The following is a 27,644-nucleotide window of genomic DNA, read 5'->3' as shown; positions in this document are numbered from 1 at the left end:
TCAACCATTCTGGTCCACCTGCCATGCACAAAATTATCCTGGTCCACCCCGGCCGTAGCGCAGTCCCAACCTTTCCCGCTGTAAGTTGGTCGGATGAAGGAACCATCATGACTTCGTTGAATTCCGCTTCTTCAAGAAAACTTACTGTACCCGCAATACTGCTACCACACACGAAGACTTGAGGGCACTATACCACGTCATATCGCTGAAACCCACTAGGCCAAACTAGCCCGCCTAGGATTTGTACTCCCTCCCTTTCAAAGTTAGTAGTACAAAGTTGAGTCATCTATTTTGGAACGGAGGGAGTATGTCTTTGTACTACTATGATTTTGTGTTGTACGTCTCTGTACTTTTGCTACGATTTTCCTACCCTATGAACCAAATGAGGCCTGAATATATCTGTGTTGACTATTGTCTGATCGGTCGCTAAGCCTATAATTTTAGGAGCTTGGGCTATTGGCCGATCGACGAAGGATAAGTATAAGCGTACCACGAGCTCATCAGCCCCAACGTTTCTCATTGGTGAGTGTTTTGCAAGTACTATAGCTGGCACAATAGCTAGCCTACTAGCACCAAGAATCGTCAAACAAGCCCTGCTGATATGATAAACAGTTCGAACTTACATCTAAGCATGCAATATATTACATCAGGTGGGTGGCCCACCTGTCATGCAGCCAAAGGCAGGTGCGATTAAGGCGAGAGGGCGTTGTAGTAATCAAACTTCTCGGTCTTGTACGAGTTGACGCCACACATCAAAGCACTGCAGTCGATATATTTCAATAATTTGTGTTTATCGATGCATTAATTACAACGCATGCATGCATGCCGTGACTCTCCTTTTGATACTTGCATGTGTTGATTTAATGCACCTTGCCAAATTTTGGCTATAAATTTAATTAACCAAATGTTCATGCATGTCACAAAAAATTACATAATTGAAAACTATGTTCAAATATGAACCAAACGATATAATTTTTGTTAACATGCACTAACATTTTGTCAATTAAATCTTTGGTCAAAATTTAGCACCAATTACAAAGGGGCCCAATAAATATTGTACTCTCACATTTTTTTTGAGGATACTCCCACATACTCCATCTGTTCCCAAATATAAGTCTTTCTAGAGATTCTAACAAGTGACTACATACGGAGCAAAATGAGCGAATCCATACTTTAAAATATATATTTTTTGAAACGGAAAGGTGGCAGACTGCCAACCTTATATTTTAAAGCAGGCAAAGCCTGTTGTGGTAACAAGTATAGAGCAAAACTTGGCCATTGCACCCAGGTGCAAAGCACAAGTGAAACAGAAACAGGATAGGAGAAAAGGAAGAGGAGGAAAATTACATCATGCCTAGGTTCACACTATGTGGTAATTTTGTGGCACCAGAACTGAATGTCCTATTTTACTGATTGACTACGGGCTCTATTGCTCCAGAGCTGCAGCAGATTTGCTGCATAGAAGCTAAGGTAGTTGTCAGTCCAAGCCTTGCAGTTGAAGACCTGGTCATTCCTAGCATGCCATAAGGTGAGAGCACAAGCAGCAAAAGCAACATTCCAGTGACGCTTGAAGTTGAGCTGGTGTTGCGCCTGTTGCACGAAAGCTAAGAGGCCAGACGCTGAGCAAGCCAAAGAACTCAGCACCAATTTATTCCAAAGAGCACACGCCGGAGCACATCGCAACAGCAGATGATCCACCGATTCTACCGCAGGGCAAGTGTCATAGTGTGCGAAGGGTGCAATAGCAGACTAGCCTTTCTTGACCATATTATCTCTGGTGTTCAGACGACCTTTGAAAGCAAGCCAAAGGAAAATCTTATGCTTTAAAGGAATCAGCGAATCCCAAACCCAGGGGCTGAAGGATGCAGAGATCCCCTGGAAAGTGAGCAAGCTGTAGAAGTGCCTTGTGTTGAGTTGTCCAGGGCCGAAGAGAGGAGTGCATTTGTCTTCATTTACTGGATTAGGGGCAACATCAGACAGAAGCTCTTGCAAGGCCAGCAGCTCAGCTGCAGCCGTTCGGGAGAGGGTAGGATGTAGCTATATATTCCAAGAACTGTTAACATACTGTGAGAGCACGGAACAGGCTGGATTGGCTGAGAAGGAAAACAACGTAGGATACAACAGACAGAGGCGGCCATCATCAAGCCATTTGTCCATCTAGAAGGAAACCAAAGAGCCAGAACCCAGTATGCATCTAGAGGAGTTAACCACCAGGGGAATAAGATCTTTAAAACCTTTCCAGATAGCTGTATCACGACTGTGGGCATTATGAGGGATAGTAGACTGACAGTAATGGGTGGCAAACCAGGTGTAGCAGGGGATGTCTGAGCTTTGTAGGATCTTGGAGACCAACTTGCACATCATTGCCTGATTGTGGGCTAGGAGTTGCCGAACTCCCAGACCACCATTGATACGAGGCAGAGAGATTGTATCCCAAGCGACCAAACATTGACCATCTTTGATCTTATTTTTTCCTTGCCAGAAAAAAGCACGCAGCAGCCCTTCCAACTTTGCAATGGATTCCATAGGCCAAGGAAAACAGGCCATGAAGTAACTTGGAATGCCTGCTAGGACTGAGTTGATGAGGGTAAGCCGCCCACCTAGAGACAGGTAAGTGGCTAACCACCCTGAAAGGCGACGATCAACCTTGTGGATGACAGGCAGCAGCAGACTGTGGCTTATCTTATGCAAGGATAGAGGCAGCCCCAAATATGTGCAAGGGAAAGAGGAAACATGGCAACCAAGGATCTGAGCAATGGCAGAGGCAGTATTTGGATCCACAGAGACAGGCACAAGGGTGCTCTTGTGGAAATTTATAGTAAGCCCAGAGAAGCCTGAGAAAGCTGACAGGACTGCCTTAATTATTCCTGCTTGTTGTGTGCTGCCATGGAAGAGAATCAGTGTGTCGTCTGCATACTATAGGATCGGAAAGAAGTTGTCTGAACCAAGGGGGTGCAGCAAAGAACCATCTTGGAACAACTGACAGCACATCCTCTGCAGCACATCAGCCACAAGGATGAACAGGTACGGGGAGAGAGAGTCCCCCTGCCGAAAACCTTTCTTTGCCGTGATGGGAGGACCCATCTCCCCATTGAGTAGAACCCTAGAGCTGCCAGAAGACAGAAGGGCACATATCCAGTTAGTCCATGTTTGAGGAAAACCCCTGGCCTCCAGGATCTTGCGAAGGCAGCACCAACTGACACTGTCGAAGGCCTTGTGAAAATCTAGCTTTAAAGCAATGACAGGCATTTTCCGTTTATGAGCGTACTGGATCATTTCAGCAGCTAAGGCAAAGTTCTCCACAATTGACCCTTCAGGAAGCCATACTGGAGCATGTGAACTAACTAGGGAATCCAAATTTTGAGCCGACAAGCCAAAACCTTCGAGGCCAACTTAGGCAAGCTGTGCACTAGGGAAATTGGCCTATAATCACGAATCTCCAGGGGTGTATCTTTTTTTGGCAGCAGAGTAATGTAAGCAGAGTTGATGCCCGAGAGGTCCACATCATTTTTATGGAAAGCATTAAAGACCTTAGCAGATCATCCTTTATCAACAACTTGAAAGACTTATGGAACTCATTAGTAAAACCATCAGGGCCCGGGCTTCGGTTATTAGGCGAATAGTTTATGGCTTGCACGATCTCAGCCCAAGAGAACTCAGCAGTAAGCTCTGACAGGTCCAACGGAGTATACAGAGAGCCAACATCAACAGTATCCAAGGAGTTTGCAGGCTGTCCCAAGATAGCTTTGAAATAATCTGTGGCCAAGCGCAACTTCTGAGTATTGTCAAAAAAATCCACCCCATCCTGGACAAGCACTCTGATCTTGTTACGACGAGCTTGGCAGTTAGCCGCCGCATGGAAGAATTGGGTGTTCTCATCCCTAGACACACACCAACACAGTTTGGCCCTTCTATGCCAAGCTGCAGTTTGCTAGAGAATCAGTTGCTCGGCCTTGGCAGAGGCAAAAACCCTGAGTTGTACTTCGATGGGAGAAAGAGATCTTAATTCTTCAACCGCATTTAAATAAGCCACGACATGCTTATTGTTGTCCATGAGGAGCCGCAAACTGGGTTTGGATCTGCACCACTGCCGCAGTGCAGCCCATACGCGCCTCATTTTGAAACTGATCAAAGAGGCGGCAGAGTGGACCTCACGAGTGCCATGAGACCAAGCCTGGGAAATGATGTTGCGAGTCTCCTCCCACACCAACCAGTGATTTTACATATGAAACAACTTACATCTTGGCATGCTGGTGCAGAAGGACAGGAGCAAGGGTGTGTGATCTGACGTTGTTGTGGGTATGCAAGTGACAGTTGATTGTAAAAAGCTGAGATTCCAAGCTGCATTGACAAGCACCGGATCCAAACGGACTAGAGTAGGTTGTTCTCTCTTATTAGACCAAGTAAACAGCCGATTATCAATCTGAACATCATCCAGAGTCAGGTCCCGAATCCAGGAGTTAAAAGTGCCCATCAGACTCCAACTAATCTGCCCCCGAGACTTCTCATGTGCATATTTGTACATATTAAAGTCTCCCAACACCACCCAGGGTATGTCAGGGGGGCTGGCGACACTGCTGACAGCCTCGAAGAAGCTTGGCCTCTCATGATGCAGACAAGGTGCATAGACAGCTGTGAGGAAGAACGTGTTGTTTGTTGAAGTAGAGGCCATCTTTAGAGTGACATGAAACTTGTGCAGTGCCACCACTTGGCCAAGAAACACAGCAGGATCCCAGGCAACCAAAATGCCCCTGGCCGCACCATCAGACAGAGTGACTGCGTGTTCACTGAGATTTGTGGGCAAGAAAGCTCGCAGCTTGAAAGGGGGAATGGACGACAGCTTCGTTTCCTGCAAACACACAACACTAGGGCGGCAAGAGGTTATAGTGTCACGGACCAGCGAGCACTTATCGTCCTCGCCGAGGCCACGAACATTCTAGTTCAAAATCTTCATAGTGCAGAAATGAACACACAGCCCAGAGCAGGGAAACTAAAAAGCATATGCATAATGGTCATGGAGAGGTAAACAGAACAACAAGAAAGGATTGATAACTGATAAGAGCAGCATACAGACTCAGGACCAAACGACCAAAACAAGCTATGATACATGCAGGAAACCATAGCTAGACCAGCTAAAGACGCAAAGTAAAACAGAGGCGAGAGAGGGCTACAGCTCGACTCGCAAAACAGACAACTAGGACCAACAACTACAGGCAGCGCTGCCTGAGAGTACAGACTGAAAGCACCTAGTCTAAGCATTGAAGGAGCTGAAGACACATGCGGGGGAAGCAGGAACAGCACCATCGGAGGCTGAGGTGTCACCTGACGAAACAGATACGGCATGGATCTTGGCTTGTTCCAGGATGGCAGATGAGTTGAGGTCGCAACACTGGGCAATCTTCTTCAGCTTGCCGCGGGTCATAGGAGACGGTGCGGTCAGCAGAGGCAACTCCAGCAGGCTAGCCATAGCCGCAGTCTTCGACTTCTTGCGGTGGCGGGAGGAGGAGCCGAGGCGACGAACCAGCCCGGAACTGGAATCAGACCCAGCCGCCGCCGCCTTCCTCTTGGCTGCGCGCTCAACAGAGCCCAGGTGCACGCCGACGTAGGTGCGGCTGATGCGCGGCTGCGCCGGGGTGACGTAGTGAGAACTGGCGGGAGCACCTCCTCCTCCACTTGTTCCTCCACTTGCTGATCAAGGCCAGGCTCGCTGCCACCCCCAGGGCCCCCCAGATCGCCGGAAACTAGAGGTTGGATCTCAACCGCCTGGTTTAGGTCCGGATTGATGGTGGCGGCCGTGGCCACTGGTCCCGCACCCAGAGAAGGAACGGGGAAGAGTGGGAGCGCAGCCCTGGACAGAAGCTCGCCAGCGGCAGGTTCGCGGGGTGGCTCGCGGCAATTGCAGAACATGATGGCGACCTGCGGAGGAAGCGCAGCACAAGCCCCGTGCTGCAAATCAGTGGAGACGACTGGAGACGGCTGATCACAAGGAAGAACCCCGGGCTGGGGCCGTGGAATGCGATGAAAAGGCCTGGAGCACATAGGCCGGGCCACAAGGATTTGATGGGCCCGGTAGTGTTGCTGGGCTAGGAACTGGACTCCCTCCTGAGGTGCGTCACCAGAGAGGACAAGCGCGGGCCCAACAGCTGGGAGCAGCCCAACAGGCACATTAGGTTTAGGTGGGTGTCTACATTCTACAGAAGGAAGCAGAGAAGCGTGCGGGAGCAAGGCCCACCAGACAGCAACTTGGGTAGGAAATTGAAAAAGATAGAGTGAGAGCTTTCCCGCGCAAGAACCCCCTTGGTGTAGATACTTTAAAATATGTCTACATACATCTGTATGTTGTAGTCCATTTGAAATGTCTAAAAAGACTTATATTTAGGAATGGAGGGAGTAGAAAATATAAATAATAATGCATGTTAGGGCAGCCCACGTTTCCGATAATTTTAGCCGTGGGCTTGTTCACAATTTTTACGAGGAGTGGTTGTTCATTTAATGGATGGTCTTGTGCTAGACTTGAACGATACAAAGTGCGATCTGGCACACCGTAACACCACATGGAATAAGCGCGTAGCTATCTAAAAAAACAATCAACAACTAAAAAACGGTGACCTGGCACGTACACAATTTTAAACGATTGTTTTGATAGAGTGAAAAAGGAAAACTACCCCACTACGTATATATAGGCCGGAGCCTCCGCGCTTGCTTGCCAGGGTTGATCTATTCACACACTCTCATCCTCTCCAGATCTAAACAATATAGCGGTGGTAACACTGTCTCTCTCCCTTCAAGAAACACTGTCTTTCTACCCTCACCACTGGTTACAGATCCGGACGTATCCCCCTCCGCTGGTGAAGGGGAGGAGGGACAGCGTTTAGGCCATCGTCGACAGCGAGGGAGGAGACCCACTGCTGACCGCACCATTATCTCTGGTCAAGCGCCGGCGCGGGAGGTCCTCCGATCCCTTCGTCGTTGCCCTAGTGTGGGTGGATCCGGCCTCCCGCCGCCCACCTATCCACATCCCGACGACCATCAGGTATATCTTCCTTCGAAACCGCCTTAGCTCTACTTCCCCAGCTCGCTACGTCGCTGCATGTGCATCATTTTCTGCCTCTCAGCCCCTCTTGATCGGATGGTCCAATGTCACCTATTTTTTCTATTGTTAGAGGTAAAGCTACTACATGAAGTTGAATCTTGTACTTGGTTCAAACAAGAAATAAATTGGGGTGGGGGAATTTAGTATGTACATCGGACTTGGTACAAACAGGAAGGAATTGGGGTGAAAGTAGTACAGACTGGTCATCCAACCGGTCTCTTGGTCGATAAGGGAAATATCGGGGTAATGCTGTACACAATGGTATGACCAGGACTAGATTTGCTATCCACATATAGGAGTAGGTGGATAGAGTGAACAAAAATGGGACCAACCCAGATATGTTTCTTGGATGTTTGTTTCTTGGGGCAACAAACTCTGAATCACCACTTTATGCCCCTGTTTAGGTACATGGTGCTGGACTGCTGGTGTACCCACTGTCCCATGCCCTTATACCAAATATTTAGCTGTTCTTAATCTAATGCCCCTGGTAAAAGGAAGCCATGCCACTGTTATAAGCCATGACAAGTTTAGCCAAATGTTTTTTCTTGTAATTGTTTGAGACTCTGACTGTTTCCATTGTAGCTTTTTGTGCAAACAGGGATATCCATTTCACCAGGTTGCTGTTGTGACCTTTTGGTGCACTGCAAAAAATACTTCTTAAAAGAAGTGACTTTTGTACTGTTTAACTGGAATGTCAGAATGGAACAGTTGGTTAATTTCAGTGGAACTGCACAAAGGGAGATCTGTGTTCCAATCCTTATCATCCATATTGGCACCATAATCGTCCTTTAGGTAAGAATGATATTTAATGCATGTGTTCATCTCTATTTTGCGACTGCCATGAGAAAATAATGCTATTGTTTACTATAGTACACTTGTACTCCCTCACTGACAAAACCAATTCTGAAATAGAAGGCCAATCGTGTACTTGGTTTCACCAACTGGTGAGGAGAAAGAGAAACAGAGCATGAAGAAGAAGAAGAAGAGTAAGCAGTGCCAAGGTGATATTGCTGAAGCCGAGGCCTTATTCTAGGCCATTCAAGGGCTCCGACAATGTCTACCTTACATGTGATACGATCCTCCAGGGAGCCCTTCCACTTGCGCGTATTGTCCATGATGAACTTGATGCTACTGTTAGAGTAATATGCTAATGTTTTTATCCTTTCTCACTAAGCTAATGAAGGTTTCACCTTGTTCCTACTTGTGCAAACAGGGATCATGTTGTGCCAATCATACATTTTAGTGGAACTACACAAGACAATACAATGGACTCTATCCCAGCCAGTGCTTTAACTTTGCTGGAAGTTCTTGATAGTCTTTCGATATAATCTCAGCACTAGTAAACAAGAGTGATTTCAACCATACATTTGAAGTGCACAAAAATATATACTATTGAGTGATTCCAGTGAGTGCTTTATCATCTCTTCTGGGACTACATGAATAAGCTTTTTTGCTCAGGTTGGTACCGGCTTAAGGCCTTCATCCATATTAGTTTGATGTTATCTCTATTTATATCATGGTACTATCATGAGAAACTCCTTTATCTTTGCACGTTAAAGTTTTGCAACCTATGATACATGGCAATGCTTTGAGTGTTGAGCTAATTGGCATTGATTAAATAAACTAATACCACTCTTTAAGCAAGACTACTATGTTGCTAACTTTACCCATTAAGATAATGAGGGTGCTTCTATTTGTTAGTGTATGTTTCATTAACTAGTGCCACTATTACAGTAATCTCACTCTCTCAATATATGTGCCAAAAGGGATGCTCGATTTTGGTGGAACTGCACAAAAAATTTGGGTGCTTCATTGCCTCGACAGCTTCCTTTCTTTCCTGTCAGTCGCTAATTTGGGCTTGCTTCCTTCCTTTGCTGTCAGTCTCTTGTCTTATCTCGGCTTCCAGTCAAAGGAAATAGTAATTGATATGCTACCTCACATAGGTTGGTACTGGTCTTTATCCTGATTATTGTGCCTGTCATATGTATTGGTAATTTGGTATTGTGCTACTGTTTGCCGATTTCATAAAGGAGTAACTTGGAGCCTGAACTCGCAGGCAAATCATTACATTGGGTGATTTCAGTAGAACTGCACAAAAATATCAGATGGACATGTACTTATGCTGCTGCTATGTACTCCAAAGTTCACTCAGACAAGCATCGATGTTGACAAGAAGAAGTGCATATATTCATTTGAGTATCAACCGGCGTCAGCCAGTTCTCAAACTCCAAGTATTAGGAGAGTGAACGCCAAAAATATTGCTTGGCACATAGCCTAGAAAAACGCCATCCGATCTTTGGTCTCAACTTGTGCCTTCTGGTTATCGGCACATATGGTAGCGAACTATATGGCATGGAGTCTAAAGATTACAGACAAGTTGGTTGACGCGTATATTCATCTGGCACTTAATCAGTATGCATGCCAGGGATGCTCCATTTCAGTTGAACTGCACAAAAAATTTGGGTGGTTCATTTTCTCAACCACCTCCTTTCTTGTCTGCAATGTAAAATTTTGGCGAGCTACAGGACCAAGATGAGCCAGTAAACTAGTTGGACGAAAGTAGTGGCCAAGTTTCTCAAACCTCCCTCGGCACGAGGCCACTATTTGAGGATAAACCTACAAGCAAAGTTCAGATTGTCTGTGCTGCCTCTTATGTACTCGAAAGTTTACTCATACAAGCATTAATTTTAGCAAGTACCTCTGACTGAAAAACATTTACCAGTTTGTACCCTAGGTAATTAAAGTTCGTCCATGGATGATATTGGCCGTGATCTCAATCATTTGGATGCATAAACATACCGAACATGTGTATATCTAAATCTTTTTATGAATTATCTATGAATATTGTCGTGTGATCTATCAATCATTTGGATGCATAGACATGTTAAACTTGTGTATATATGAATCTTTTGAGTTGTTGATTGTGAATGTTGGCTATGAATATGAACGTGTCCTATGAACCTGAGTTTGATACGAATGTTTGCCTTTCATGTTGTACTTGTGTGTGAACTTGTTAGTATGCCTACTGTGGGATTTGCGACGTGTGGGTGTCAACGGCACACCTTCTTCCCGAGAAGAATTGCACCTGCTTTGTTAGGGTAGCAACGGCACATCAGCTCTTTTTAATATTTTTGCTCTGTCTTCCCCCCTCTCCCGCTCAACCCTTGTCGTAATGTTTTCAGCCTCAAAACAAACATAGTATTGCATTGTTTTGGGGGCTTGATGAAAAAACGAGTGATGGTTTCTGTAGGTTGGCCCGCCCAGCAAATGGGTTGCTGGTCCACCATGGACTGGGAGGCTAAAAATACAAGTTGTATGGTGCATAGGCAAGTAAAAAAACGGCATCGAGAGCCATTCCACTAAAGAAAAAAATCGCTCTTGATGTGCTTCTTCACTCATGCCGCCGGCCCCTCTTTAATCAAGTTCGCTCGGGGATCTAGCTGGTATCATTTTTTCCAGAGGGCGAACAAGTATCAGCTAGGCCTAGGTTCTTTTAACATGCGTAGCCCACGACATACGGAGACAGTGGTTTCAACCTATTTTTTTGAGGTCCATACGGGCCTATGGGCTTTTTCTTAAAGATCCGCAGCCCCATGTATTTTTCTTAATAAAACACAGATCTCTATTCTATTTATCTATATATAAGAATAATAATGTTGTCTCCAATTTATGTTTTCCCTTCTAACCACATTATATATATTTATATTATTACTATTATCGTATATTTTATAGAGATTTATATATACATTATAAAAACATCTCGCGTGTTATTAACTTATAAAAGTAAATGTTTAACAGAAGTTGGGAAGGAAAAATCCTGGTTGTTTTTGACTCACAGGCAAGGAAAATCCTGGTGATTGCGTACAAAAGCTTACGAAGATTTTAAGGACCAATGTAATAATAACGCGCTCATTTTTATTTTGAGCAATAACTCGCTAATTTGTTAATTATATATATATAATGTGTCGCTCCGGTTTATTTTTTGATATTAATTGCTCCTTCTAATCTAACATTATATATAGAACGAGCCCAGCTAATTCATGTATTTCAAGAAAGTGCAAATGGGCTAGGATTTCTTAGAAAATATAAATGGGCCGCATTGACGCGAAATTATTTGTTCACCCAGCCCAGCAAATGGACAAAACATGGGTTAAATATATGCCACATTTTTGCAGGATGACATGTGGGCCAATAGGTCGAAGCCTACGCAGGGCATTGTCAACTTGGTCAGCAAATGATTATGACATCCACAGACATTGGATTTATATCCAACAGTCGGTATGCACCTTCAATCTCTCATCTTCTTCCTCCAGCGTCGCCGGGGCCGCCTGGTCCGGCCTCCGGCAGCTCTGCTTAACACGCATCGCTATGAAGCGCTACCCCACCGCCGCCCAGGCTATCCCTCCACCCCTCCACACCTCCTGTTATTCTCCACCGAGTGCAGCACCACGCGGCACCAGAACCAGTTATAACCCTTCTCCTCGTCTCAATCTGCGACTCCACTGCCACATCTTCCCATCTCCAGGTTGTTCCCGTCCGGGGCATCACCGTCGTCCACCGCCTCGCTGAGCTCGGTGCGACGTGGTCAACAAACGAGAGTCATCAGGAGAGGACTATACGTGGAGAGCCTGACGGCTAGAACCCACGAGGTCCATGGTCGCACGCAAGGAAAGTTCCTCCTTATTAAGCTGAAAAAAAGTTTCCTCCCCTTGATAGCAGGACCCATCGGCTGTATCTTCGCACGGAAGGAAGTGCCTCCTTGTTATGCGAAAAAAATTATTCCTCCCATTGATAGCTGGGACCCGTCAGATTATGTGGCTGACTTGTGGGCCTACTAAGCGGACGTGTACGCAGGGCTTTGTCAACTAAATCAACAAATGATTCTAGCAGCTGGACCATTGGATGTTAATCCAACAGTCATGCTCCTTTTTCAACCTCTGTTCTTGCTCCTATCTCCCGTGCGCGGCACCGCGGCAGTGCTGCCGCGCACCCGAACCAGTCAAGTTTTCCACTCCATCTGCGACTCCACTGCCGCGTCTTCCCCATCTCCGGGTCATTCCAGTCTGGGGCCTCGCGGTTGTCCACCGGCCTTGGTACGCTCGGCACGGTGTGGTCAACATGGTCAATAATCGAGAGTCATCGGAAGATGACTGTACGTGAGAGGCTGACAGTGGGGACACACCACGCCCATGGACACATGCATGCAACTGCATCCTTTTTACCCTGAAAAATAATGTTTTCTCCCTCTGACTGCTGGGACCCACCAGCTACATCTTCGCACACAAGGAAGTGCCTGACAGTCGGGACCCACCCGGTCGAAGCGTATGTAGCGTTGTCATTCTGGTCGCGAATGTGTACGTACATACTGCTCGATGTAGAGGCGCGCACGTGTGGTAGTAGAGGCGCACATGTGTGGTAGTAGAGGTGCGCACGTAGCATGTACAAGTACGTACAGTGGCCAGGGTGCAAGAAAGTAAATACGGTCACGTATGTACATACGGGCGGGGTCTCGAACGCCTACTCGCGCATACGTACGGCCAGGGCTCGTGTACATGGTTGTGGCTGAGTCGAAACGGAGAAACTGCGTCGTCGTCATGTTCATGGGGAGGCAACGGAATGCGTCGTGTTCATCGGGAGGCAACAGAACACGTGTTGTTCATCGGGAGCCAACCGGCTTGGACGGAACAGGCGACGGAAATAAGGCCTGGCGTACCGCAGAACGGAGGAAACGGCCTTGTGTTCGGCCGGCCATGGTGGAAACGGGATCCTGTTCATCGGGAGGGATCTGGCATACCGCAAAACGGAAGAAACAGACCTCCTACGGTTGAAACGGGGTCCAGTTGATCGGGAGGGGTGTGGCATACCACAAAACGAAGGAAACGGACTTGTGTTGGAGCACTACGGTCAAAATGGGGGTCCTGTTCGTCAAGAGGGTGTGGCGTACCGCAAAACAGGACTCCATGGGATACTGTTCATCTCCACCGTCGACCACCTCCAGCCTCCACGGGCTACTGTTCATCCACCGTTAACCTCCTCCAGCCTCCATCTGTGACTGTTCACCCACGGGCTCCTGTTCATCCAGCCTCCACCGGCTACTGTTCAACCAGCCCTCTCCACGAGGTCCTGTTCAACCACCCCTCCACCGGCTACTATTCAACCAGCCCTCCACCGGCTATAGTTCAACCAGCCCTCCACGTGGTCCTGTTCATCCACCGGCTCGATCGATCAGGGTACTGTTCATCCACCGGCTCGATCGATCAGGGTACTGTTCATCCAGCGGCAACGGCCTCTACTACCACGGGTTCCTGTTCATCCAAAACCCACCAGGAACTGTTCATCCAAGCCCCCCAACAACGCTCACTGTTCATCCAGAGGCAGCATCGATCGGTTTCAGTGAGCAGCAGTAGCGAACGAATCGCTTGATCGGGTTCAGTCAACAGCCATCGACGAATCGCTCGGGTTCATTAATGCATAGCCTGCAGCGCAATCGCTCGGGTTCAGTTAGAGCCCAACGCCTTGCTCAGGTTCAGTTAGAGCCCAATGCCTCGCACACACGCGTGTACATACGAGAGAAACGCGCATCGCTCGGCCCCCGACCACCCACCGTAACCGGGAACTCCCTGATATTTTCCTTGCCCTCGCTTCTACCATGGTTTTTTTCGTCATGGACGGCCCAAAGAATGTCATGCAGCTGTGTCTCCGTCCCGCCCAGGACGAAAAGCCCATTTTCTGTCATGATTTTTTGTCATAGAAGTAGGACCCCACCACATCTATGATGATACCGGGTTTTGTCACAATTATCGTCATAGAAGTGTCATAAGTATAACAGAAAAAATTCGTTCGGCCCAAAATGTCACGTGTGTGTATTTTTTTGTAGTGCACCTTGTAACACAGGCAAGAACCCTTTCTTTGCTTGTTCCATTTTGAACTTCTTCAAAACTTTATCAAGGTATGTGCTTTGTGAAAGTCCAATTAAGCATCTTGATCTATTTCTATAGATCTTGATGCCCAATATAGAAGTAGCTTCACCGAGGTCTTTCATTGAGAAATTCTTATTCAAGTATACTTTTATGCTATTCAGAAATTCAGTATCATTTCCGATCAACAATATGTCATCTACATATGATATCAGAAATGCTATAGAGCTCCCACTCACTTTCTTGTAAATACAGGCTTCTCCAAAAGTCTATATATTGATCACACTATCAAAGCGTATATTCCAACTCCGAGAGGCTTGCACCAGTCCATAATAGATCACTGGAGCTTGCACACTTTGTTAGAACCTTTTGGATCGACAAAACCTTCTAATTGCATCATATACAACTCTTCTTTAAGATATCCATTAAGGAATGCAATTTTAACATCCATTTGCCAAATTTCATAATCATAAAATTCGGCAATTGCTAACATGATTCGGACGGACTTAAGCATCGCTACGGGTGAGAAGGTCTCATCGTAGTCAACTCCTTGAACTTGTCAAAAACCTTTCACAACAAGTCGAGCTTTGTAGACAGTAACATTACCGTCAGCGTCAGTCTTCTTCTTGAAGATCCATTTATTCTCCATGGCCTGCCGATCATCGGACAAGTCAATCCAAGTCCACACTTTGTTCTCATACATGGATCCCATCTCAGATTTCATGGCCTCAAGCCATTTTGCGGAATCTGGGCTCATCATCGCTTCCTCATAGTTCGTAGGTTCGTCATGGTCAAGTAACATGACATCCAGAACAGGATTACCGTACCACTCTAGTGTGGATCTTACTCTGGTTGACCTACGAGGTTTGGTAGTAACTTGATCAGAAGTTTCATGATCATCATCATTAGCTTCCTCACTTACTGGTGTAGGAATCACTGAAACTAATTTCAGTGATGAACTATTTTCCAATAAGGGAGTAGGTACAATTACCTCATCAAGTTCTACTTTCCTCCCACTCACTTCTTTCGAGAGAAACTCCTTCTCTAGAAAGAATGCATTCTTAGCAACGAATATCTTGCCTTCAGATCTGTGATAGAAGGTGTACCCAACAGTCTCCTTTGGGTATCCTATGAAGACACATTTCTCCGATTTGGGTTCGAGCTTATCAGGTTGAAGCTTTTTCACATAAGCATCGCAGCCCCAAACTTCAAGAAACAACAACTTAGGTTTCTTGCCAAACCACAGTTCATAAGGTGTCGTCTCAACGGATTTAGATGGTGCCCTATTTAACGTGAATGCAGCCGTATCTAAAGCATAACCCCAAAATGATAGTGGTAAATCAATAAGAGACATCATAGATCGCACCATATCTAGTAAAGCACGATTACGACGTTCGGACACACCATTACCCTGTGGTGTTCCGGGTGGCGTGAGTTGCGAAACTATTCCGCATTGTTTCAAATGAAGACCAAACTCGTAACTCAAATATTCTCCTCCACGATCAGATCGTAGAAACTTTATTTTCTTGTTACGATGATTTTCCACTTCACTCTGAAATTCTTTGAACTTTTCAAATGTTTCAGACTTATGTTTCATTAAGTAGATATACCCATATTTGCTCAAATCATTTTTGAAGGTGAGAAAATAACGATATTTGCTGCGAGCCTCAATGTTCATTGGACCACATACATCAGTATGTATGATTTCCAATAACTTTGTTGCTTGCTCCATTGTTCCGCAGAACGGAGTTTCAGTCATCTTGCCCATGAGGCATGGTTCGCAAGTACCAAGTGATTCATAATCAAGTGATTCTAGAAGTCCATCAGAATGGAGTTTCTTCATGCGCTTTACACCAATATGACCCAAACGGCAGTGCCACAAGTAAGTTGCACTATCATTATCAACTCTGCATCTTTTGGCTTCAATACTATGAACATGTGTATCACTACTATCAAGATTTATTTAAAATAAACCACTCATCAAGGGTGCATGACCATAAAAGATATTACTCATATAAATAGAACAACCATTATTCTATGATTTAAATGAATAACTATCTCGCATCAAACAAGATCCAGATATAATGTTCATGCTCAATGCTGGCACCAAATAACAATTATTTAGGTCTAAAACTAATCCCGAATGTAGATGTAGAGGTAGCATGTCGACGGCGATCACATCGACTTTGAGACCATTTCCCACGGGCATCGTCACCTCATCCTTAGCCAATCTTCGCTTAATCCGTAGCCCCTGTTTCGAGTTGCAAATGTTAGCAACTGAACCAGTATTAAATACACAGGCACTACTGCGAGCATTAGTAAGGTACACGTCAATAACATGTATATCAAATATACCTTTCACTTTGCCATCCTTCTTCTCCGCCAAATACTTGGGGAAGTTCCGCTTCCAGTGACCAGTCCCTTTGCAGTAGAAGCACTCAGTTTCAGGCTTAGGTCCAGTATTGGGTTTCTTCACTTGAGCAGCAACTGGCTTGCTGTTCTTCTTGAAGTTCCCTTCTTCCCTTTACCCTTTTTTCTTGAAAGTAGTGGTCTTGTTGACCATAAACACTTGATGCTCCTTCTTGATTTCTACCTACGCAACCTTTAGCATTGCGAAGAGCTCGGGAATAGTCTTACCCATCCCTTGCATTTTCATCACGAAGCTCTTGTAGCTTGGTGGCAGTGGTTGAAGAACTCTGTCAATGACACTATCATCAGGAAGATTAACTCCCAGCTGAGTCAAGTGGTTGTGGTACCCAAACATTCTGAGTATATGTTCACTGATAGAACTATTCTCCTCCATTTTGCAGCTATAGAACTTATTGGAGACTTCATATCTCTCAAACTAGGCATTTGCTAGAAATATTAACTTCACCTCCTGGAACATCTCATATGCTCCATGACGTTCAAAATGTCGTTGAAGTCCCGGTTCTAAGCCATAAAGCATGGCACGCTGAACTATCAAGTAGTCATCAGCTTTGCTCTGTTAGGTGTTCACAACATCTGGCATTGCTCCTGCAGCGGGTTTGTCACCTAGGGTGCTTCCAGGACGCAATTCTTCTGTGCAGCAATGAGGATAATCCTCAAGTTACGGACCCAGTCCGTGTAGTTGCTACCATCATCTTTCAACTTAGCTTTCTCTAGAAACACATTAAAATTCAACGGAACAACATCACGGGCCATCTATCTACAACAGCATAGACACGCAAAATACTATTAGGTACTAAGTTCATGATAAATTAAAGTTCAATTAATCAAATTACTTAAGAACTCCCACTTAGATAGACATCTCTCTAATCATATAAGTGATCACGTGATTCATATCAACTAAACCATGTCCGATCATCACGTGAGATGGAGTAGCTTTCAATGGTGAACAACACTATGTTGATCATATCTACTATATGATTCACACTCGACCTTTCGGTCTCAGTGTTCCGAGGCTGAAAGTGTGTTATATCGACTAGAAGGGGTGAATAGGCGATTTTTATGAAATTCTTCACTGAGGAATTCGCTGGTGAGGACATTCCTTAGCAAAGAACTACTAGCAGCGGAATAAGTACTCAAAAGTAAACACAACAGAATACAAGCATAGTCATCATGATGAAATGAAGACAGGCACAGAGTACAGGAAGCGTAATCACAGGATAACTCAGGATGAAGACAAACAGACTGAAGAAATTGAACTGAGGAAATTGAGAAAGTCTTTAGTCAAAGTCTTCAAACACAGATATGAACAAACATATAGCACAGTTATGAGGAAATTAAAGAGTTGAGGAAATAAAACCAGTAAGCTCGGTGAAGACAATGATTTGGTAGACTAGTTCCAACTGCCGTCTCAGTTGTACGTCTGGTTGGAGCGGCTGAGTATTTAAACTCGAGGACACACAGTCCCGGACACCCAGTCAAGGACACTTAGTCCAAGACACCCAGTCCTCACCGTATTCTCCTTGAACTAAGGTCACACAGACCTCGTCCAATCACTCGTGGTAAGTCTTCAGGCGACTTCCAAACCTTCACAAACTTGGTCACTCGGCGATCCACAATTCCTCTTGGATGCTCTAGACCATGACGCCTAACCGTCTGGAAGAAGCACAGTCTTCAAAGGTACCAAGCATCGGATCCACTCAGGATCAATCTCTTCAGTGATGCTCAATCACTTGGGGTTTGTAGGTGTTTGGGTTTTGGGTTTTTGGTTTTTCCTCACTTGATGATTTTCGCTCAAAGTCCTCGGAGGATGGGTTGCTCTCAAATGACAAGTGTCAGTTTCTCTCGGAGCAGCCAACCAGCTAGTGGTTGTAGGGGGCGGCTATTTATAGCCTAGGGAGCAGCCCGACATGATAAGACATAAATGCCCTTCAATGATATGACCGTTAGGTGGATAGATATTTTGGGACAGCTGGCGCATAGCACAGCAACGGTCGGAATTTTGAGTAGCAAAATCCTCAGGGCTATCATGTTCCTCACTGTGTAGGCAATCCGCACTGGCGAATTCCTAACTCCTCAGTCAGGACAAATTCCTCAGAGACCAGAAGAACTTCGTCTCTGTCACTGAAGAAATTGACTGAACTGTATGAGATTTCCAATGGCTTCACTCGAAGGGATTGGTAGGTGTAGGATTTTGAGTTGAGCATCACATGGAAATTTTTCCTTAGTATTTCCTCGACCCCCTTTAACAGTACGGTGTTTCCTATGACTCAAGAAAGAGAAAAACAAAACTATGAAAACGAAAGTCTTCAAGCTTCATATTTCTCGCATGAATATCAAGTCTTCACGGACACACCAATTTCTTCACTTTCAAAGTCTTCATGAAAGTCTTCAGAAATACCAAAATCTTCAGTCGAAGATATTCATTTTTAGGGGTCGACTTTTCCTGTAAATATCAAACTCCTCATAGACTTATAGACCTGTGTACACTCACACACGCATTAGTCCCTTAACCTATAAGTCTTCAATACACCAAAATCACTAAGGGGCACTAGATGCACTTACAATCTCCCCCTTTTTGGTGATTGATGACAATATAGGTTAAGTTTTCAACGGGGATAAACATATGAAGTGTAAATACTGATATTGAGGAATTTGATTGCAAGATATAGAAGAACTCCCCCTGAAGATGTGCATAGTGAGGAATTTGCTTTTGAAGCAATGCACACTTGAAGAGTTGAATCATGGAGATCTCCCCCTATATCTTGTAATTCATACACGCATTTAACATATAATATGAAGAATTTGAAATGCATGATGAAATATGGTGCCTGATGAAATTCAGCATGCGTGCAATAATATTAACGAGGAATAAGCATGCAGAATAGTGCATCAAGAGTATCAGAGCACAGTGCATCAAAAGTATCAGAGCACCATCGGGTTTAAGATTACAACTCGATCCAATAAAGTTTCAGAAGAACGAGAGTTGTAACTTAGCAAAAAAAACGCCCATATAGTAGACCCGCTTGAAGACTAACTCATATTTCTCCCCCTTTGTCATCGAATGACCAAAAGGATCGAAAATGAGGACTAACGCCCCTGAAGATAATCATGTTGATGAAGGAGCGCCAGCGTTGTTGGGGTCGTTTGTTGATGTAGGGCCTGCCGCAGTGTCGTCCAAATCTTCATGTTCATCAGTGTCGCGCGATGAAGAATATGAGCTGGCCACCAGAGAAGGAACCTTGACCTTCTTGAATTTCTTCGGTGGAGGTGCAGACCAGTCAAAATCTTCATTAAGACCCATGTTCTTCAGATCTTCTTCACCATACAGATGTGACAGGATTGCCCAGGTGCGACCGAAGACTTGATGGAGGTAGTAGTGGTTTTTCTTCACTGCATTGTGTGTGGCAGTCATGTTGTGAAGAAGTGAACCAAACTGACGCTTAACCCATTTGTGATTTCGATCCACCTTCTGGTGAAGACTAAGCAGAAGTTCACGGTCAGTCATCACGCGCGGAGCAGTGGCTTGAGGAGTGGACTTGGGTGCATTGGCAGAGTCATGTGTGGCAGAGTCATCATTGGTGGAATAAGATGCAGCTTTGCGAAACTGACCATCCAATGGACGAATGCCTTCATCAATTACAGCTGGTGCCTTGCCCTTTCCATCAACTGAGGAATATGTCTGCTTGAGGACTTCAATTGGGGGCAAGTAGCTGAGATGATTCTGGAAATCAGCTTTGTAGTTGAGTGAAGACCTTGTCCTGAGGAATCTCATGATCCAAGGTGCATAAGGCTTCAGCTCAAACGGAGACAGTGCAACATTGGCCATAGTCCTCATGAAGAAATCGTGATAATTGACAGGAATGCCATGAACGATGTTGAATACCAGATTCTTCATGATGCCAACAATTTCCTCATCAGATGAGTCGTGGCCTTTGATAGGACTGATTGTCCTCGTAAGAATACGATAGACAGTTCTGGGCACGTACAGCAATTCCTTCACGAGGAATTTGGTTCTTGGTGCTTGACCTGGCTTCAAAGGTTTCATCAGCACCTGCATGTAATGATGTGTGAGCTCAGGTTCACTGTAGATGCAGCGAGCTTCTTCAAGGGGAGGACTGAGTGGTAGAGCACGAAGCAATTCAGAGGCTGGTGCAGTGTAGTGAGTGTTTTCAGACATCCAGTCCAGCACCCATGAATTCACATCTTCAGCATCTCCGGTGATGTGCAGCGTTGCATAGAATTGAAGAATCAGTTCTTCATTCCAATCGCAGATGTCAGAGCAAAAGTTGAGCAGCCCAGCGTCGTGAAGAACACTGAGGACTGGTGCGAAGCACGGCAGAGATTCCATATCCACGTGAGGAATATGCTCATGGTAGAAAATCTTCTCCTTGTTGAACAGCACTGAGGAATAGAAATTGGCTTGACTAGCAGTCCAGAAACGCCTCTTCCTAATGCGAGCAGAGTCATATGGGTTGTAATCTTCGAAGAATACGTGCTCGCCGAAGAAATCATCAGCCTTGAACTTTTGCTTGCGTGAGAATGGATCCTTTGGCTTTGGCAGAGGAGTGTCAGTGAGTTGCATCACGACCTCAGGAATCTCAATCGCAGGTTCTTCAGGCTGAGGAATTTCTGGTTCTTCCTCAGTGGCAGTCTGCGTAGTTGGTTGTGCAGCAGCAGCAGTTTCTTCAGCGCTAGTGGCTGGAATTTCCTCATGGACAGATGCAGTGGGATGAGTTTCTTCAGAGCCCATGTGAACAGTTTGTGTGGGGGACTGAGGAATTTGCTGTAGAGGAGTGAACATTGGAGAGTTTGGATGCTGACTTTCCCAGAATTCATCACTGATGACAGGTGTGGAGCAGCCAATGTCCACATCATCATCTTCCATTTCTTCAACGCCAGCCTCTTCAGCTGTGAACTGAGGCATAGGCGAGGAGATGATAGGTGTTGAAGGGATCGCATCCACTTCAATTTCTTCATCCAATGGTTCAGACGAAGCAGCAGAATGAGTTTCTTCATCAGATCCGCTGGGGATCACATATTCTTCATCAAAAGGAACAAGGTCCTTTGATGGCCTGGTTGAGATGAGAACAGCATCAATCGGATGTGCAAATGAACTTGTCATAGGCTTCATTTTCTTCGGAACTGAAGAATCTGAAGCAGCTGATGCTTTCCTTTTCTTCACTGCAGCACGCTCTGCAGCCTTGGTCTTCTTCACATCCGATGCAGATGGAAGGATTGGAGTTGAAGTTGGTGCAGGAGCAGCTGAGGAATCTGGTTGATTTTCTTAGGCACAACTGATGCAGTTGCCCTGAGTTCTTCAGTTTCTTCAGGCACACCACTAGTGGGTGCCCTGGCAATTTCTTCAGCGGCTGGAATGCAGTCATCAGCCCTGGAACTCACATTATCTTCAGCAGCCTGATTGTCATCAGCGGTGCTGGCATTTTCTTCAGTAGGCTGAGCAGATGCTTCAGCCTGAGGAATTTCCTGTTGCGTTGGGGCTGCAACATTGGAAGTGAAGTTATCCGCAAGTTTCACAAAACGAACCTTGGCTCCAAGCCAATCAGCGCGATATGCTTCAAAGTCATCACTGAGTTTCTTAATCTCAGTCTGAGTAGTGACAAGTTCTTCAGTTGTCATAGAGACAACGTTTTTCTTCAGATAGCGCTCTTTCTTGTACTGCGCTTTCTTGATCTGCCTGGCCTTCTCAAATTTCCACTTTTCTTCTTGAATGAAGTGGGTCAGCATGTGACTTTGGCCAGGAGTCAGCTTGAAGTCAGGCAAGGGAGTGTTGGGGTCCTTGTGCCAATCATCAATGTAGTCGAGGATCAGCTTGGCATCCAAAAGCAGTGGAACCTCTGATCCTTTGGCTCTAGCGGCCCTGACTTGCCTGTCTCTGATGATTTCTGCAAGTTCATCATCATCAGCTTCGTCTTCATCAGACGGCACTTGGAAAGCGACTTGCTTCTTTTGAGGACTTGGGCGTGGACCTCGTCCAGCAGTGGCCTTTGTCTTCAGTAGTGAGGGGCCAGCTGAGGAACTTGGTGCAGCTGAGGAACTAGCTGAGACACCTGAGGCAATTGAGATGCCGGCAGTCCTTTGGCATGAAGCGAGATGCACAAGTGCTGAGGATTTGGTCGGAACAGCTGAAGGCTTTGGCGGAGGAGCTGAGGACTTTGGAGGAACAGGAGCAGCATGAGGAATTGGCCGTGAGGGCTTTGATGATTCTGGCCGTGAGGGCATTGCTGAGGAACTTGGCCTTGAGGGCATTGTTGGTGAAGCACTTGGCTTGCGCGCAGGCTTCTTTGACATAGCCTTCTTTGGCTTGACAACAAAGGCCTCAGCAGAGGCAGCAGCAGCAGCAGCAGAGTCTTCATTAAATTTCCTCACTGCTTCTCTGGCTTGCTTAGCCAGCTTGGCTTGGCGCTTGGCCCATTCATCAGGATAGTCCTCACCGCGCTTGAGGCTGGTGGGATCAGCAATTTGGCCAGGTGCCAATGGAGCTCTTGGGCATGGAGGATTGAGTGCGAATTTCTTCATATACTTAGGAGTGACATATCTGTACTCCCTCCATTCTCTTGCCCATCTCCTCTCTATCTTCTGAATGCGCACTTTGCGCTCATTCTTGGTTTCCTCAGTAGGTGTGCAGTACCCAGCATATATGTCATCAGGGATCTCAAACGCTGTATTTACCTCAGGCCTCTTTCCTCCCTTCTGTGGCCTTTTACCATCAGCCATTTTCTTCAGTTGAGGAATTTGAACAATTGAATTCTCTGAAGAAGTATGCAACTTTTCTTCGAGGAACGCTGCAAATGAGTTAAGTTGATGAGAACCTAGTGATTCAGCAGCTGACATGTGTACCTGTGAACAGAGTATAGTTGCGAGGAATTTGGAGAGGTCATATGCGTTCTCAGAAGGTTTTTCAAAATGAACAGGTTTGAGGAATTTGACCAGATGAGTCTTGAAGATTTTCACTAAGCGTTCTTTGTCTTAGGTTCCAGAGTTGTATAGATCGAAGATCCACACAATTGAGGAATCTTGAAGAAAAATGATGCTTAGAGAAACGAATCAAGAACAGATGACTTGTGAGGTGTTCAGTGTGTGAAGATATGAAGAAAAACACTTTTGAAGATTTTGTAGATAATCATTCGAATCAACGAGGGCAGTAAAAGTAACTTTTATTTACCCTGGATGAAGAACACGACGAACTGGAGTGAGGAGATGTGAAGTTCGTCTGTGCAGATCTTCCACGCCCTAACTTGGCGGAGGAAGACGGCTACGGCGGCGGCGGAGTGAAGATGTCCGCGGTCGGCGCGAGTACGTCGGCGACGAGGTCGAGGCAGTGAAGCTCTTCCTCACCGGCGGCGATGAAGTAGCGGCGGCGCTAGGGTTTGAGAAGCTCGAGCTGGAGAGAGAGGTCGAGCGGAGTAAAAGAAGTGAGGAAGGGAAGGAGGGGTATTTATAGCCACGGTGAAAAACTGCTCGCCCGAAGAAATTGGACGAACGTGCCCCTGACCCTCTCATTCGCATGACATGTGTCACCCACGTAGTGGGAGGTAGAGATCGTGTTAGATCGTGGGTGAGTGGATAAGTGTATCGAGGGATGCGGAACGGTTTGAGTGGCAAAACCGAAAATTTTGATAAGATAGGTTTTAAAGATCCGTTCGCAATTTCTTCAGCTGACAAGGACACAGTGAAGATTTTGAACGTGTTTCAAATAGAACGCACATGAAGAATTTGTGAATAGATTGGGTTGAGTATAGCATAGAGGGGAAGGGTCCGATCACATTCACTTAGCAGAAAACCAACTTGAAGAAATAGCAATAAGTGAATGTTGTAGAGGACATAAACTCATATATATATAGCCAATGAAAAAACGACGGAACCAGTGAAGACTATGCAAAGTTGAAGAATATGAATAATTTGAGGAATTTCAACTTTTGGTGGTGGCGTGACCCACCGTATAAGAATGATGATTTCAGACACCGTGTACAATTATCGTAGGGTTGTGAGAATCAAATTCTTCGTTAATTTCTTCACACTAAGAGTGTTATTCTTCATTGATTGAAGAAAAACGTTTCTTCATGTGTTGCACATCTAAGTCATCAATTTTGCATAAGTGTTAGGATGAGTGTCCTTTTCAAAGAACATTCGAAGACTCTAAGATATTTAGCTCACACCGCAACTTGCTAAATCTCTTCTCACCCAAGGGCTTTGTGAAGATATCGGCTAGCTGTTCTTCAGTCTTCACATGCTCAATAGAAATGTCGCCCTTCAACACATGATCACGAAGAAAATGATGACGAATCTGAATGTGCTTTGTCTTCGAGTGCTGAACTGGGTTGTGAGCAATCTTGATGGCACTCTCATTGTCACAGAAGAGAGGTACATTCTTCATGTTGACGCCGTAGTCCTTGAGAGTTTGCTTCATCCATAGCAATTGGGCACAGCAAGAACCAGCGGCAATGTACTCAGCTTCAGCAGTAGATAGTGATACGCAGTTCTGTTTCTTCGAGGACCAACAGACCAAAGATCGTCCGAGGAAATGACATGTACCAGATGTTGACTTGCGATCCACACGATCACCAGCATAGTCAGAGTCAGAATATCCAACAAGATCAAAAGCCGAGCCCTTGGGGTACCATAATCCAAGTGTTGGTGTGTGAGCTAGATATCGAAGAATATGCTTCACAGCCTTATGGTGTGATTCCTTCGGTGCAGCTTGAAATCGGGCACACATGCAAACACTAAGCATTATATCTGGCCTAGATGCACATAAGTATAATAAGGAACCTATCATGGAGCGGTATACCTTATGATCGAAGTCAATACCATTTTCATCAGTGCACAGATGGCCATTTGTGGGCATAGGAATTTTGACGCCTTTGCAATCTTGCATGCCGAATTTCCTCAGTACATCCTTGAGGTATTTCTCCTGAGATATGAATATGCCATTGTGTTGTTGACGAATTTGAAGACCTAAGAAGAATTTCAACTCTCCCATCCTAGACATTTGATATTCTTCACTCATCATATAGGCAAATTCATCACTATAACGTTGGTCAGTACAGCCAAAGATAATATCATCAACATATACTTGGCACACAAACAATTCACCATCATAAGATTTAGTGAAAAGAGTAGGGTCGAGTGAACCGGGTTTGAAGCCTTTCTTCATGAAGAGTTCCTTCAAGGTATCATACCAAGCCCGTGGGGCCTGCTTGAGGCCATAGAGGGCCTTGTTGAGTCTGAAGACTTTGTCAGGATTCTTTGGATCTTCAAAACCTGGGGGTTGAGCAACATATACTTCTTCCTCAAGCTTACCATTGAGGAATGCACTTTTCACATCCATTTGATATAGAGTGATATCATGATGGTTAGCATAAGCAAGTAATATGCGAATAGCCTCAAGTCTAGCAACAGGTGCAAAAGTTTCATCGAAATCAATTCCTTCAACCTGTGTGTAGCCTTGAGCTACAAGCCGTGCCTTATTCCTCACCACAAGGCCATTTTCATCTTGCTTGTTGCGGTAGATCCACTTTGTGCCGATGATATTGTGCTTGCGAGGATCTGGACGTTTGACCAGTTCCCAGACATTGTTAAGCTCGAACTGATGTAATTCTTCTTGCATGGCCTGAATCCACTCAGGCTCCAGAAATGCTTCATCTACCTTAGTGGGCTCTGTAATAGAGACAAAAGCATACTGCCCACAAAAGTTAGACAAATGTGAAGCTTTTGAGCGTGTGAGAGGACCTGGCGCTTTGATGTCATTGATGATCTTTTCAACTTGCACTTCTTTTGCAATGCGAGGATGAGCTGGTTGTCGTTGAAGAGTTTGATCAGCGTTTTCTTCAGCACCATTTTCTTCAGCATTTTCTTCAGGTGCATTAGCTCGACGTTCTTCATGTTCTGGAATGAATTCTTCAGCAGATTCTTCAGTAGGAATGACATCCTCAGTAGCCTTGAACTTGATAGTTTCCTCAGGTGCTGGTTCATCTATCACAGTAGGTAGGTGCTCTCTTTGCGAGCCATTAGTTTCATCGAACCGCACATCTACAGTTTCAACAACTTTGTGAAGAACGTTGTTGAAGACTCTGTAGGTGTGCGAGTCCTTTCCGTAACCAAGCATAAAACCTTCATGTGCTTTCGGTGCAAATTTTGAGTTGTGATGAGGATCTCTAATCCAACATTTAGCACCGAAGACTTTGAAATAACTTACATTGGGTTTCTTATCAGTGAGGAGTTCATAGGCAGTCTTTTTGAAGAATTTGTGAAGATATACTCTGTTGATGATGTGGCACGCAGTATCAATTGCCTCAGTCCAGAAACGACGAGGCGTTTTGTATTCATCAAGCATAGTGCGAGCCATCTCAGCAAGAGTCCTGTTCTTGCGCTCCACGACGCTGTTCTGCTGAGGAGTGTAAGGAGCAGATAACTCATGAGTGATACCAAGTTCATCAAGATAGTCATCGAGACCAGAATTCTTGAACTCAGTGCCATTGTCACTTCTGATGTGCTTGATCTTCACACCAAAGTTGGTTGAAGCCCTCAAGGAAAATCGTTTGAAGACTTCCTGCACTTCATGTTTGTAAGTAACAAGGTGTACCCATGTGTAACGAGAATAATCATCAACAATAACGAAGCCATATTGAGATGCTTCATTTGAGATAGCAGAATAATGATTAGGACCAAAGAGATCCATGTGAAGCAATTCAAATGGGCGAGTGGTGGTCATGATAGTCTTTGCTGGATGCTTGGCCTTGGTCATCTTCCCAGCTTCACAGGCTCCGCATAGGTGATCCTTGAGGAATTTGACATTCTCGATGCCAATGACATGCTTCTTCTTCGCAAGCGTGTGCAAATTCCTCATGCCTGCATGACCAAGTCGTCGATGCCAGAGCCAGCCTTCTGAAGCTTTTGCAAGTAAGCACACGGCTGGTTGTGGTCCTGTAGAGAAATCAACAATATACAGGTCTCCTCTCCTAAAGCCTTCAAAGACTTTGGAATTGTCAGCTTCCATAACCACAACACAACGGTACTTGCCAAAGACAACAACCATATCAAGATCACAAAGCATTGAGACAGACATAAGGTTGTATCCTAAGGACTCAACAAGCATGACTTTGTCCATGTGTCGATCCTTTGTAATCGCAACCTTACCTAGACCCAATACCTGACTTTTGCCTTTGTCAGCAAAGATGATATGC

This window comes from Triticum aestivum, chromosome 1A, assembly GCF_018294505.1.
Source record: "Triticum aestivum cultivar Chinese Spring chromosome 1A, IWGSC CS RefSeq v2.1, whole genome shotgun sequence".
NCBI lineage: Eukaryota > Viridiplantae > Streptophyta > Magnoliopsida > Poales > Poaceae > Triticum > Triticum aestivum.
This window is presented reverse-complemented; position numbering follows the sequence as displayed.